Source organism: Lissotriton vulgaris, chromosome 10, assembly GCF_964263255.1.
Source record: "Lissotriton vulgaris chromosome 10, aLisVul1.2, whole genome shotgun sequence".
In the NCBI taxonomy this organism is placed as follows: Eukaryota; Metazoa; Chordata; class Amphibia; order Caudata; family Salamandridae; genus Lissotriton; species Lissotriton vulgaris.
Genome location: NC_141698.1, coordinates 644,363,733 through 644,379,024, shown reverse-complemented (window position 1 = coordinate 644,379,024; position 15,292 = coordinate 644,363,733).

The following is a 15,292-nucleotide window of genomic DNA, read 5'->3' as shown; positions in this document are numbered from 1 at the left end:
AACGACCGCAACACCAGCACCCTGCTCGACAACCTCGCCAACCTGGGACTCAAGCAACTGGTGTCCACCCCCACCCACCTCGCCGGACACACACTCGACGCCGTCTTCTCATCCAGCACAGACATCGACTTCAGCCACGCCACAGAGCTTCAATGGACGGACCACAGCTGCGTCCACTTCACCTTCAAGAGAACGACGACCCACCAACACCAGCAACACACCGCCCGCAGAAGCTGGAACAAGATCACAGCAGACCAGCTCGCCACCTCCTTGAGCCAACACCCTCCTGCCAGCTCGGCGAACCCTAGCCAGGCCGCCGATAACATCACGAAGTGGATCAGCAACTGCGCGGACGAACTCGCCCCGCTGAGGACCCCGCCTAGCAGACCCGGCAGCAAGAAGGCCCCATGGTTCACCGACGAACTCAAGAGCTCCAAGAAGACCTGCCGAGCCCTCGAGAAAGTCTGGAAAAGGGAACCGACACCGGACAACAGGACCTCCTACAAACTTGCCACCCGGAAACACCACCAGCTAATCCGCGCCGCCAAGAGAACAGCATTCAAGGACCGGTTGGACAACAACGCACACAACAGCAAGGAACTCTTCAACATCGTGAAAGAGCTCTCCAACCCCAGCGCAGGAAACAACGACATCACCCCATCGCAAGACCTCTGCAACTCCCTCGCCTCATACTTCCACAACAAGATCACGGACATACACAGCAGTTTCAACAACCAACCAACGCACACCACGACCGACCAGCCACCCCCCCCCACCACCACCCTCCACGCCTGGACCCCGATCAGCACCGAAGACACCATCCGCACGATGAACTCCATCCACTCCGGATCACCAACCGACCCCTGCCCTCACCACGTCTTCAACAAGGCCGACGCTGTCATCGCACCCCACCTGCGAGACATCATCAACACATCCTTCGACACCGCCATCTTCCCGGAGAGCTGGAAACACGCCGAACTCAGCGCTCTACTCAAGAAACCAACAGCGGACCCCACCGACCTCAAGAATTACCGCCCCATCTCGCTTCTCCCGTTTCCAGCCAAAGTCATCGAGAAGACCGTCAACAAGCAGATGGCCGCCTTCCTCGAGACGAACGGATCCCTCGACCCCTCACAGTCCGGCTTCCGAGCCAAACACAGCACCGAGACCGCCCTCATCGCCGCCACCGATGACATCCGAGCCCTGATGGACAATGGAGAAACAGCGGCCCTCATCCTCCTAGACCTCTCCGCGGCATTCGACACGGTCTGCCACCGCACCCTAATACGGCGCCTCAGCAACATCGGAATCCAGGAAAAGGCGCTGGAATGGATCATCTCCTTCCTCGACGGAAGAACACAGCGAGTCCGCCTACCACCGTACAAGTCAGAGGCCTTCAAAGTCATCTGCGGCGTCCCCCAAGGATCATCCCTGAGCCCCACCCTCTTCAACGTCTACATGAGCCCCCTCGCGGCCATCGTACGCAAACACCACCTCAGCATCATCTCCTACGCCGACGACACCCAGCTGATCCTCTCCCTGACCAACGACCCCGCCGCCGCCAGAGCCAACCTGCACGAAGGGATGAAAGAGGTAGCCGAGTGGATGACGACCAGCCGCCTGAAACTGAACTCGGACAAGACGGAGGTCCTCATCCTGGGCTCCTCACCCTCCGCCTGGGACGACTCCTGGTGGCCTCCCGCCCTGGGCACCGCACCCAAACCGACAGACCATGCACGAAACCTGGGCTTCATCCTGGACTCCTCCCTCTCCATGACCAGGCAAGTCAACAGCGTCTCCTCGGCGTGCTTCAACATCCTACGCATGCTACGGAAGATCTTCTGGTGGATCCCCACAGAGACCAGGAAGACCGTCACCCAGGCCCTCGTCACCAGCCGACTGGACTACGGCAACGCCCTCTACGCCGGGACCACCGCCAAGCTCCAGAAGAGACTCCAGCGGATCCAAAACGCCTCAGCCAGACTCATCCTCGACATCCCACGATCCAGCCACATCTCCGGACATCTGAGAGACCTTCACTGGCTCCCCATCAACAAGAGAATCACCTTCCGCCTCCTCACCCACGCACACAAAGCCCTACACGACCAAGGCCCGAGCTACCTCAACAGCCGAGTCAACTTCTACGCTCCCAAACGCCACCTCCGATCAGCCAACCACGCCCTCGCCGCCGTCCCCCGCATCCGAAGAGCGACTACAGGAGGAAGGTCCTTCTCCTACCTGGCCGCCAAGACCTGGAACTCCCTCCCGTCCGACCTGCGCCTGACCCAAGACCACCTCTCCTTCAGGAAGAAGCTGAAGACCTGGCTGTTCGAGCAGTAGCGGCACCCCCCCCCCCCCAAGCGCCTTGAGACCCTACGGGTATGTAGCGCGCTTTACAAGTGTCACTGATTGATTGATTGATTGATCATTATATGTTTACTATTGCTTAGTTTTTTAGTAATGATGGACATTAATCCGTGGAGTGGGTGTTGTGTTTCTATCTAGGACCCTAATTCGATATTCCCGATTCATGCCTTTGTGTGGTTATAATCAATAATATCCTAATAAAGGCATAAGAATCATATCCATATTCACTAATAGCCCATACAGTCCAAAGCACAGCACGGCTACTCCCACCAACTCCTAGAAAGCACAACACGTTCTTTAAACAAACCAAGCCTCCAGCAGCCCGGAAAATCCCCCCTGCTTTTGTTTTGATTTGAATAAGAACTCCTGAAGTCCAGAAAGAACTGTTAGTTCTTAGTGACGTCTTATGTCCAACCTTACGTCAAACTCAGCACCTTTCAGGTATAAATATACCAACAGTTTCCTTAAGCAAACACACAGTGGTTTGGAGCAGAGCGGCTATCTACTTGCCCGAGAGCCCAGCTGATGCGAGAGCCCCTGGAAGCCGCCCCTCCTGTTTGACGCACTGAGAGAGACGCTGTCTTTTTCTCCAGCCGAGAAAATCCAGCTCCGGTGTTTCCAGCCTACCCTTCGGATTGCTGGGGGATCGAGTCCTGAAGAAAGAGATACCAGACCTCCCACATTCTATTACCAAGGTACGGAGCTGACTAAACCCTTAAGAGAATTCTTGATGCAGATTCTTGGCAAAACAATCTTAACCAACTTAACTTAAACTGCTACTTACTCCTTCCCAAGTATTAGGCTTCGGTCAGGTACACTGAGCAAATTGAAAGTGCTAAAAACTCAAATAAAAAAGCTCTACGAAATAACCAAACAGCTGGCGGGATGTGTCCCTGACTTGAATCCCCCCTGCTCACAAAGTTTTTGTGACTAATTGGCATCTTTCTTTTTCACCAAAGTGAATGATATTTTTTCAGCATTCAACCTTGGTGATAATCAAAGCACTGAAAAGATAACCATTCCATTCATAAGCAACAATCTGCCTTTCTTTGCAGAAGTCACAGAAAACCAAATCCAGGACATTATTAAAACCATTAAGTCTGGATCAGCTTTAGATCCTTGTCCCCTGAACACCCTCCGCTCATTAATGGACACTGTGATTCCAGTCATAACTCAAATATGCAACCTAATGTTCCGTACAGGCATCTTTCCTAACCACTTAAAAAAGACCTTATTAAAACCTCTTTTGAAAAAACCCGGCCTAGATAAGACCGAATTGAAAAATTACAGGCCCATAGCTAACCTACCGTTTCTTGCCAAAATAGTCGAGAAAGCCATGAATATCCAACTTGCGGAATTCATCGAGCAATACCATCTGCTCGATGATACACAATTTGGATTCCGCAAGTTTCATGGAATTGAAACAGCGCTCATTAAAGCTGCGGACGACATCCGACTAATCAGAGACCAAGGTGGCGCTGCACTATTGGTGCTTCTAGATTTATCGGCCGCATTCGACACGGTTGACCATAAGATCCTAGTCGACCGTGTCGAAAAGATGGGCGTGCAAGGCCTAGCAAAAAATCTACTGGCATCTTTTCTGACGGAGAGATCACAGGCAGTCATCCTGGGTCAATTCGAATCTGCAGAGCTATCACTGCCATGTGGGGTACCTCAAGGTTCATCCCTTAGTCCGACACTTTTTAATATCTATGTGTCGGACCTCGCAAAAACCATCAAAGCGCATGGGATGAACCTTACCTCATATGCAGACGATACCCAGTTGATTCTGGCTGTCAGAAATGATGGGGAAACAGTAGCGGAGAGTTTCAAAGCAGGTATGCTGGCCATCGGACAATGGATGTCAGCAAACTGTTTGAAACTAAACTCCGACAAAACTGAGGTGGTCACTTTTGGCCATCTCAGTCCTAACTGGTCCCCAATATGGTGGCCATCATCCTTCGGAGCCTTGCCCAAACCTGCTACGAAGGTGAGAAACCTGGGCGTCATCTTTGATGACAACTTAAATTTCATGGCTCATGCCAATCAGACGGCCACCACGGCGTTCTACAAACTACGCCTGGTCAGGAAGATTCTTCCTTTTCTTCCCAAAAATGTAGGCAAGACATTGGTCAGCGCTCTTGTCCTATCAGCATTGGACTACTGCAACGGCTTGTTTGCCAATGCCCAAGTCAGGGTTATTAAGAAAATGCAGACAATCCAAAATGCAGCAGCCAGACTTCTTTCAGATATTCCTAAATTTAAGCCCATAGCTGAGACCTTAAGAAGTTTTCACTGGCTCCCGGTTAGGAACAGAATTAAATTCAAAACATTGTACATTGTTTACAAATCGCTACATCATCAAGCACCTCAATTCTTGAGAGACCATCTTGTTCCATGCATTCCCTCTCGGACACTCCGTTCAGCAAAACAGAACGATTTGGTAGTACCACGGACTAAGTTGGTCAACTGGGGAGACAGACGTTTCCTGGTTGCCGCCCCAAAACTATGGAACACACTCCCGCAATCCATAAGATCCAGCCCAAATCTTATGTCCTTCAGGAAGAAACTGAAAACATGGTTATTTAACCTCTAAATTTTCATAAGACCACACAGGAGAGCAAACAAATGTACAGCGCCGAGATGCCTGCGGGCAATTGTTCGCGCTTAACAAATGTTAAAAATAAATAAATAAATAAATACATTGGGGTAGGCGTAGTTAGAAGCACCAGTTGAGTACGTTAGTCAAGGTTTTTATGTATGTATATATTGTATCCATTTTAAAGTATCATATGGCTAAGAAACCATATCAATGCTTTTACAGTATTATTTCATAATACTACTTTTACTGTACGCACTTTACTTTATGATAAGTATTGCAATTGTGGCAATTCATTTCTCTTGCATGAGAAAGAAGACTGCTCAATAAATAACTCCTTTTATTGAAAATGCCCGTCTCTCTTTTTCTCTGCACTCTGGTGAAACTAAGTATGCACGGTTGACTGAGTGAAATAGCTGCCTATTGTTTTCACACGACTCTAGAGATACACTCTTATTCTGAGGGAGCAAAGTTGTCATGTTTATGCGGTTGTCAGAAACTGAATCCCTTCTTGTCTGAATCAGGGAAGTTCATCCCTCCCTATTCATTCAAGAAAGTTTCTAGTGACCTCTGAGCTAGCTGGCGCAAACCTAAATTAAGTCTAACATAGTCAGTAGAGACCTAGATGACCTCAGTCCTACTCTATACTGCTGTTTATGTTATTCCAATGTGCAGAGCCTATTGGGAAAATAGGAACTACACTACAGAAGAATCCCTATAGACCTCCCCCCATACCTCTCCAACCGCTGCCCATCATAGGCAAACAATTTGAATGCATTGGCATGGATCTGATTGGTCCTTTGCCCAAATCTAGCAAAGGTTACCAATACATCCTTGTGTTGGTGGGTTACTGGAAGGGAAAATGTAGGTTCAACTCCTTTTCCTAGCCTTGTTGGTTATCAGAGGGCAGGTTCAGAGGAGTCTGGGTTGTTCATTCTTAGAGCTATTATACAGAAGACAGACTAGAACTCTCCCAGAAATAACCAAAGAGATATGGGAAAAAAGAGATGATGAAGAAGCAAGTGATCTCTTAGAATACACCAAACAGAGAAAAGCCAGAATAGGAAAACTAAGGGATCTATCCCATTCCAACCTCCAAAAGAACCAGAGAAGACAAAAAACATTTTAGGATAGGGGGGAAAAGTGGAGATGTTTGCAGATTAATGACTGGGTTTTAATACTGCAACCCACATCCACAACCAAAGTAAAGTCAGAGTGGAATGGACCCTACAAAGTTGTCACAAGAGTAGGGAACACCACCTACCTAGTCCAGGTCCCCTCATGAAAACCCCCAAGCTATCACATCAATCTTTTAAAAAAGTGGTTGGGTCCCTTGCCCAAAACAAAACAACTCGTCCAATCCCCCCTATAAAACCCTAGTACCCTGGAGAGCTTAGTTATATTTGGCACCCTAACCACAAGACAAAAAACACTCTATTGACATACTACAACCCTTCTCTTGATTGTTTTCGGATCCACCCAGGAGGACCTCCCTGATTGAGCACTCCATTGAAATCATCGCAGGACAGGAAGTGAAACAAAAACCATACTGGATACTAGCCGCCCAGAGACAAGCAATTGCTTTGGAGATAAAAAGCATGGTACAGATGGGGGTCGTAAAATCCTCTCAAAGCAACTGATCCGCCCCTATCCTTCTGGGTCCGAAACCAGATGGATCACTTTGGTTTTTAATAGACTTCTGAGCTTTAATTGCCATTTTAAAATTTGATGCCTATCCTCTACCAAGGATCGATGAATTTATAGAGAAAGTAGGGGACGCCCAATATGAATCCACCCTTGACTTAACTAAGAGATGCTTGCAAGTTCCCCTATGGAAAATGGACCAAGAAAAAACTGCTTACCCCACCCCAGATGGGTTACTTGAGTTTACGCTCCTTCCCTTTGGTCTTCAGGGTGCAGCAGTCACCTTCCAGAGACTAATGAATCAAGTACTCCAAAACCATCAGGCATATTCCTCAGCATATCTTGATGACATTATAATCTTTAGTCCCTCCTGGGACCAACTACTCCTACATCAGATATTCCGAGAGTTACAGGAAGCTGATCTGCATGTGAATGCAAATAAATTTAAGATGGGGTTCCAAAAAGTAAAATACCTGTATTTTGTCTCGGGGAATGGAGTAATATAACCCCAAAGAAGAAAATGAAAGTGATTATAAACACCCCTTTTCCCAAAAGCAAACAAGAAGTAAGAGCATTCCTAGGACTTTTGGGAAATTACAGACAGTTCATACCACAATACTCCAAGATCACAGGACCTCTTACAGCCCTACTGAAACATAATATACAAAAGAAGGACCACATGAACACCTCTGACAAAGTTCAAGAAGCGTTCCACCTTTTAAAAAAAAACTATCACCTGTAGTCCAGTCTTGACTTCCGATTTTGACAAACCATTCATCCTAGAAACTGACGCCTCAGAGGTAGGCATAGGGTCTGCGCTTTCACAGATATCCCGAGAGTGTCTGGATTTCCATGTTTTATTTATCAGTCGGAAGTTATTTCCTAGATGACAAAACTACCCAGTAGTAGAGAAAGAATGCTTGAAAATTGGCGGTAGAGGTACCAGCCTTAATACTGTATAAAGATCATGCTCCTTTGACGTGGATGAGCAAGATTAAGGGTACCAACCCTCAAGTGTTAATGTGGTTTTTATCCTTACAACCCTTTATTTTTTAGGTACAACATAAGAAGGGCATTTACAATGCTAATGCAGACTTCTTGTCACGCATCGCCTACTTCCCCGAGCAGGAAAAATATAGTGGAGGGGTATGTCACGAGTCACTAACAACAACCCAGATGACATGAGTGAGGAGTGGTCTATTCCATATTTACCCAAACCTCTTCTTTGTTTTCACCCTGCTTTCAAATGAGATGAGGGAATGTATTTATCACATGATAATCAGGACAATGAGGATAATGAATGTTATGGTCCCTTTAAATCCTCACTGTTTCCTTGACATGTGGCCAAGGACATAAACGTCAGTCCCACCCCCTCCCAGTGTACTAATTTGGAATGCAGGTTTTACGAGGAGATCCCTGTACTGACAGGAAAATGAGAACAGTGCAAAGAACGCCAAAGAAGTAGAGCGCCCAATCTCAACTGAGGAACTTAGAATGGGATCACTCACCACAGTGTAGGACCCTGAGTGGACTTCAAAGGATGAAGAGATCGGACTGGCAAGGACAGGAGAGACGCCAGGAGACTAATGTTCCCAACCCGTGCCCAGCCACATAGCAGGAGCAGCGTTGCTTACACAGGTGCAAGCCTAAATCTGAGGAGGAGGTGGGATGAGGCGGACCAGTTCTCAAAAGGGAGAAAAATGAAACCCTATAGAAAGGAGTGCAAGACATTCATGATGTTTTTTTCTAATAGAATTACTTAAATTGTCATGGTGAAGGTACTATTCTTTCTTGCTCGCTTGGTCAGATCCCGTGTTCATCCACACTCCCTCCCCCTGACACGGTTGATCTTGAACATAACGCTGACTGTGCCCTTTTCTTTTTTTTTTCTTTCTCTTGCCTTCACCTTGCTTGAGGAAATGCAGTGGTGAATCCGGATACCTGATCCTCAGGAAGAAAAGAATGTATTTTTCTATTGTATGTTATCACTGGAATAAAACCCTTACAAAGACTCACCATTACTATTCTCTGGCCCTTCTATCATGTGAAACCTTTCGGAGTGGGAAGGTAGATTCAAAGAAAGAAAGACTCAAAGAAAATGAATGGAGAGTCACCTCCAGGTTTGCCAGGTTTGAAAGTTGCTTGAATTTTTCCATTGAAGAAAGTGCCTGGTGGAGGTTATGTTCATTTCCCATGGAGCAGCAATGATCTTGCATCATTCACAAATGATTTTCCCAAATTGAGAGATAAGCCAGTGGAATGGTACAGTCAAGTTAATCGGTTCCTGAAGATTTTACAGGTATTTTGGATAGATTTGAACACCCTTTTCAACATTCTGGTACGAGTGATTTGTGGGAAGAGTGTAAAGTAGTTGTACAGTGGCTAGAGATGGAGCCACAGAGAAATCTGATATCACAGGCCCCATTGCTTTTGGTGATGAAAAAAGTATCAATAGACGATTACCTTTTTAAAAGGTAGGATGTAGATGAAAGATATTGATTGGAGTACATTGTCAGAACAATCCAAGAGCCTAAAGAGACTGGTCATTCTTTTTATGAGACAGTTTTGCAGAGGTGTAAAGAGCACAGTGGGTGGATAATCTTGAATCCAAAGATATGGGGAGTTTTATGTACAAGTTTGTGACATGAATTGAGACACAAGTATAGCATGATGGCTCCACAGCATTTAATTTATTGGCAAAAGTCAAGCAGCACAGAGAGGAAATCAGAGTCAACTCTACATAGGGAATGTTAGGGTGACGGTATTTATTCAAAAGGAGTTACTATATAAAGCAAGGTGTAAACGGTTAACCACAACATGGTAGAGAATGAGGTGCCCTAATTGATATGAGTACTGGAATTGATTTTGCCACATTGAAGAAATCTAACCCATGTCATTATTGTAACAAGTTAGAGCACTGGAAGAGGGAATGTGTCTTAATCCCAAGAGAGTTATAAATAGGATTCAAGTTCAAAATTCAGGGTTCACACAGACAAAAGCTAATAACCCCATTCAGCAACAAAAGTTGCTGAAGCCTAGAATGCAAAATACCAATGTGCAATAAGTCCCTCTGATGCAAGTTTCTAAAGCTCTGATTCCATGACAATATGTAAATTTCTAAAGGATTAATTCTAACGAGGTCCCAAATTTTAATCTAAATCCATTTCAGGACTAAAATCCTTTTCAACAATTTCCCATGTTTGACACACTTGAAGGTTATGGCTCAGATCAATCACTATGAAAGTACCTGAGGGGGCGGGGGGGATCGCATTTTTAGCGCAGCCTTAGAGGTGGACCGGAGCAGTCCATTCATAGAAGGTGAGGTGAACGGCCACCCAGCATCATTTTTGAAGGATACCGGTGCTATACATTCCACTGTTACAACAGAGTAAGTTCCAGATGTACCCCTCTCGGGAATAAGAATCCAAATTGTAGCAGTTGGAAATAAACAAATGACAAACCCAGTAACGCAAGAGGTGCCTGTAAAATAGGGTCCTTTGAAGAGAAACACCAGTTTGTGGTGTGTGATTCTACTCTTGTAAATCTTTTAGGACATGACTTTTTGTGCAAAACTAAATTGCACCATGTACTATATGCCAAAGGGTACACTTGACCCATAGCCCCATGGCTGCCTAGATGCCTTAAAGCTGTGGCAGCTGTGGGGAATCACTGACAGAATATCAACCTACAAAATATCAACCTACAGAAATATTGAGGCAGGAATATCAAAGGCAAGAAAACCGACATCCTATCTACAACATGGTAAGAACAAAAATATCGAAACCAAAATATCGATGTTAAAAATATCTTTATTAAAAATATCGTTTTTTTCTGTTAACAAAATATGTAAAATAAAGTAAATAATACTTATAAATAAAATAAACATAGTTACACATATTTAATAATGTTTACAAAATTAAATAATACATATATAATAATAAAACATTATTTAAACATATACATACAATATATAATATATACTTAATAATATGTTTTAATAATTATTTTAATAACTCATAAATTATTAAAACATATGATAAATTACAAATACATCTACACACATAAAACAATAACGTAAGTAAAAATGTAAATAATTATGTTTAATAAAATAAAAAAATTAAATATACTTTCAATATTTTTAGAATTAATTATATACTACATTATATAAAATAATACCAAAAATATTAAATAGCTAAATAAATAAAACTACTATTCAAAGTCCAAAAAAACTACAGTTATGAAAACATTGGATAGCGTAGGATTTAAAATTACTATTCCCACTCCAGAAAATGTAACAATAGCGAATGCGTTGGATTGCGTAGGGGTAAAAATTACTATTCCAACTCCAGGGAGTGAAACAGTAGGGAAAGCGTTGGATATCGTAGGGGTTAAAATTACTATTCCCACTCCAGAGAGTGCAACAGTAGGGAAAGCGTTGGATAGCGTAGGGGTAAAAATTACTAATCTAACTCCAGAGAGTGCAACAGTAGGGAGAGCATTGGATAGCGTAGAAGTTAAATATAACATACTTATAAATAATGTTTGTATTTAAAATAATTAATAATTTAATTTTTAAGAATCTCTACATCATTTACAAATACCCATTAATAAATATTAAAAACATAATTACAATTGAATAATTAATTAACAATAAATTAACAATAAACAATAATTAATACATATTAGTTACCAAATAATACATATTAAACAATAAAATATTTTTCATAACAAACAACATATTACTTAATAAAGATTGATTAACAATAAACAATATTAAACAATAACATTATTTTTATACCCCCAATTATTTTTATGAAACATTGATTACCAATTAATAAATAATAATTTCCAATGAATAAAAATTATTTACCAACTAAGAATATTAATTGCCAATTAAAAGAATTAATTATCAATAAAAAAATGAATTACCATTTAATGTTTTTTTTACCAATTACAAACATAAATTACCAATACAAAATGTATTACCAATTAAAAAAATGTTTTGCCAATTAATAATTAATAAAAAATAAAATAATTAATAATACCGATAAATAAAAATAAATCATTACTTAATTACAATTAAATTACTTCCCACCGAATTCCCCTATAAACCCACAACTTAAACGCAAAAATGTATTTAAATTAATTTATAATTCCTAAAAATGAATAATTATTTAGTATAATTAAATTCCTTCCCACCCTATTTCCCTATAAACCCACAACCAGCTCCAGTACTAAAACATAAAATTGACTTAAAAATAACATTATTAATATATAAAAATAGTACACATATAATTTAAAACAAGTAAAATACTTAACAAAAACATATAACACATGCATATTAAATACATAATAAAATACATAACAATAATACAAATATCGATATTAGTAACATTGAGATGTTTAACATTGATATATTTGATATCAATATTACTAACTTCGTTATTACTTACATCAATATAAAAAAATTCGATATTACTTACCTTAGGGTCGATATTCTGTCCATTGATATTCTTGACCTCGATATTCTGTACCTTCGATATTTCCAACTTGATATTTCTGTAGGTCGATATTTAGGAATCAATATTTAAACTGTGCACCGCTCTGGGTGTAGCTTAAAGAGATCTGAAAATATTGTCATGGATCATCCCCTTACTGTGTATGCGCCCCACTCAGTTGCGATTTTGTTGATGTCTGCCCACACATAACACCTGGCCAATATTTGATTGACTAAGTATGAGCAGATTATTCTCACAGCTGAGAAGGTGTCTCTGAACAAGTGCACTACACTTAATCCTGCAACCCTTTTGCCCCTACTTGAAATTGAAGGTGATGATAAGGAAATTGAGCATGACTGCATTGATATCACTGAACTATGCACTAAGCCAAGACCAGATATTCAAGAGGAGCCACTGACTGCGTCTGATCTCATATTGTTTGTTGATGGGTCCTGCCTGTGAGATGATGGATGAAACCTAGGAGCTACTTACCCAGTCTGTACAGGCACAGGGGTGATTGAAACTTCCTGGCTTCAAGGAGTAACATCCACTCAAGTAGCTGAAATGATTGCTCCTACAAGGGCATGCTGTGTTTCTGAACAGCTGAAAGTGATGATTTTCATTGATCAGTATGGCTTTGGTGTCGTTCATGACTTCGGTCAGCTACGGTCTCGGAGGGGATTTATGACTTTGTCAGGATCCCCCATGCGAAATGGTGCACATGTTATGAGACTGTTGGAGGAATTGTAATTGGCTTGTAAAATGTCCCGCCCACGTCCGCGGGGATGTCTATGTGTTGACAACCAATATGCTAATAAGGTTGCAAGATACTGTGCCCAAGGACCCTGCATCTTCAATGGTGTATATGTTAATGAATCTAATGATGAGACCAAATACAATGTTTTGATAACAACAGCTGATACTTTAGAGGAAGGTAAGAGATTGCAGGAGGAAATGCCAGAGCCAGAACAACAAAGCTGGATCAGAGTAGGCTGTGTCAAAAGATATGAAGACATTTGGGTTTCAACGGATGGAAGAGCTGTATTGTCAGATAGCTTGTTGTCTCCAATTGCTAGATATTTTCATGGCCCCGTACAAATAGGAAGCGATGCAATGGTCAGACTATTTTGACAGAACTGGTTTAACTCCTGATTTAGACCGATGGCGGAAGAATTATGCCACAGAAGTGTTGTGTGTTAACAGATTAACGTAGAGAAAAAAGCTGCAGTAACACTGAGCCACACAGGAAGATCAGGAATACCATTCAATGGGGTGCAGTTGGACTTTATTGAGATGCATGTATGCAATGGGCTGAGATATGTCATGATGATTGTGTGTATCTTTTCATGTTGGGTTGAAGCATACCCGACCAGAAGCAATGATAGTCTCACAGTAGTTAACGTTTTGTTGCAGGGACTGTTCCCAAGGTTCCATTTCCCGACTTCTCTGGAGTGAGACAGAGGGACTCATTTCAATAATCAATCAGTCAGGATTCATAAAGGGGAGTTAATCAACCGATCGGGTATCCAGGTGCTTGCTGTTCACAGAGGCTTATTCGAACAGCCATGTCTTGAGGGCCATTCAGAATTCCTGAATAATGAGATCCTGAAAATGTTATGTGCAGCTTTGCAAGAGGAGCGAAGACTTCATTGCAGTTACTGACCTGATATATCCCGCATAGTGGAGCAAGTCAACCTTATTTGAAATCTAGGCTTGCTAAGGTATGCGCTGCAATGTCTCTGAAGTAGATGGATCTTTGCCTCTTTTGTTAATGAGGCTTCACAGCAATCCTGGCAGAGGACGGGACTGTCACTCCATGAGATCATCATGGGTAGAGCAATGAGATTGCTAGCTGTGCCTGCAAAGGCACTTCTGAACATTACAGATGACATGATTCTTGATTACTGCAAAGGTCTTGCTGATGTGATGCATTCCTTATCTCACCAGGTTGAATCTGCTACTGCCCAACTATTATAGGAGCAGTGCCATGTCTTCGGTCCCGGCGACTGGGTCTTGGTGAAGAAATATGTCAGAAAAACGTGTTTGGAACTTCGATGGTGTGGTCCTTACCAGGTCATACTCATCCTTAACACTGCTACTAAATGTGGAGGTCTTCTCAACAGGATCCACGCTACCCAGACTTAAAGAGTAGAGTGTCCACTTGATGATGCAACAGTACCTCTCCCACGAGAGCAAGCTGCAAATGACTGGCAGGGAGAGGAGGTCGAGTGAGTCACACTAAATCGGCAAGCCCTTAAAACCGCAAATGCTTGGCCAGAGGAGGAGTGTCTTTATGAGTCAACATTTGAAGTTCAGACAGGAGAGTCTCGGCCTGTGGCTCTGACTGAGCCAGATGCAGACCCTGACGAAGGGCCTAGTGCTGTTATAAGCCAAGTGGGAGCTGGAGACAGTTGGCCAAGAAGGCAGGAGAGAGAGAGACTGAGACTACCTACAGAATGTGTGCCCCACATCATCCCAGAGGACACTGAGGATTCTAGTCGGAGTGACAATGAAGATAAAAGATCTGTGCTCAGGAGATCAAAGACAAGACCGCTGTTGGAGATACTGATCCCCTGAATGGACATAGTTTACCCAGAATGATAGAGAGAGACAACTTTTGGGATTTAGGGATAACATTGCAATTCCAATTAACCTTTGTGAACGAAAGATTGTGGCTGAACTCCGTGTTTTGTTTGCCATACCACTGAATAGACTTGCATGATTTGTCATAAGCATGAACTCTAAACTGAGTTTTTATATAAGGTTTTATTGAGCGACAATTAAAGAGATTTTTTTTAAAGAATCAAGAAGATTACCAAGGCCCAAATCTGGTGAATGAGTGTAAGGGTGTCATTTAGAAGAAGACAGAATAGAGTTAAGGAAGACTCATAGAAATGCACAGAAGAAATCTACTTGCTTCAAACTTCCTGCTAAACAGTCTGGTTTGAGAGAAGTCATGGAAACTGATAACCATAATAAGCGTAGGTTCATATTAGCAGGTGTGTTAATAGCTGTGACTCTAGTACTAATTGTTTTGCTTGCGGGACTGTATTCACCCTTGTGTCCCAATGCAGTTGAGATTAAATCTACAACTACCCTAGAGTCCCACTTCCTACTGACAAAGGTTTACATGCAATTGATCTTAAAGCACTGCATGTAGATTCACCAAGAGGAAGTTCTCCTT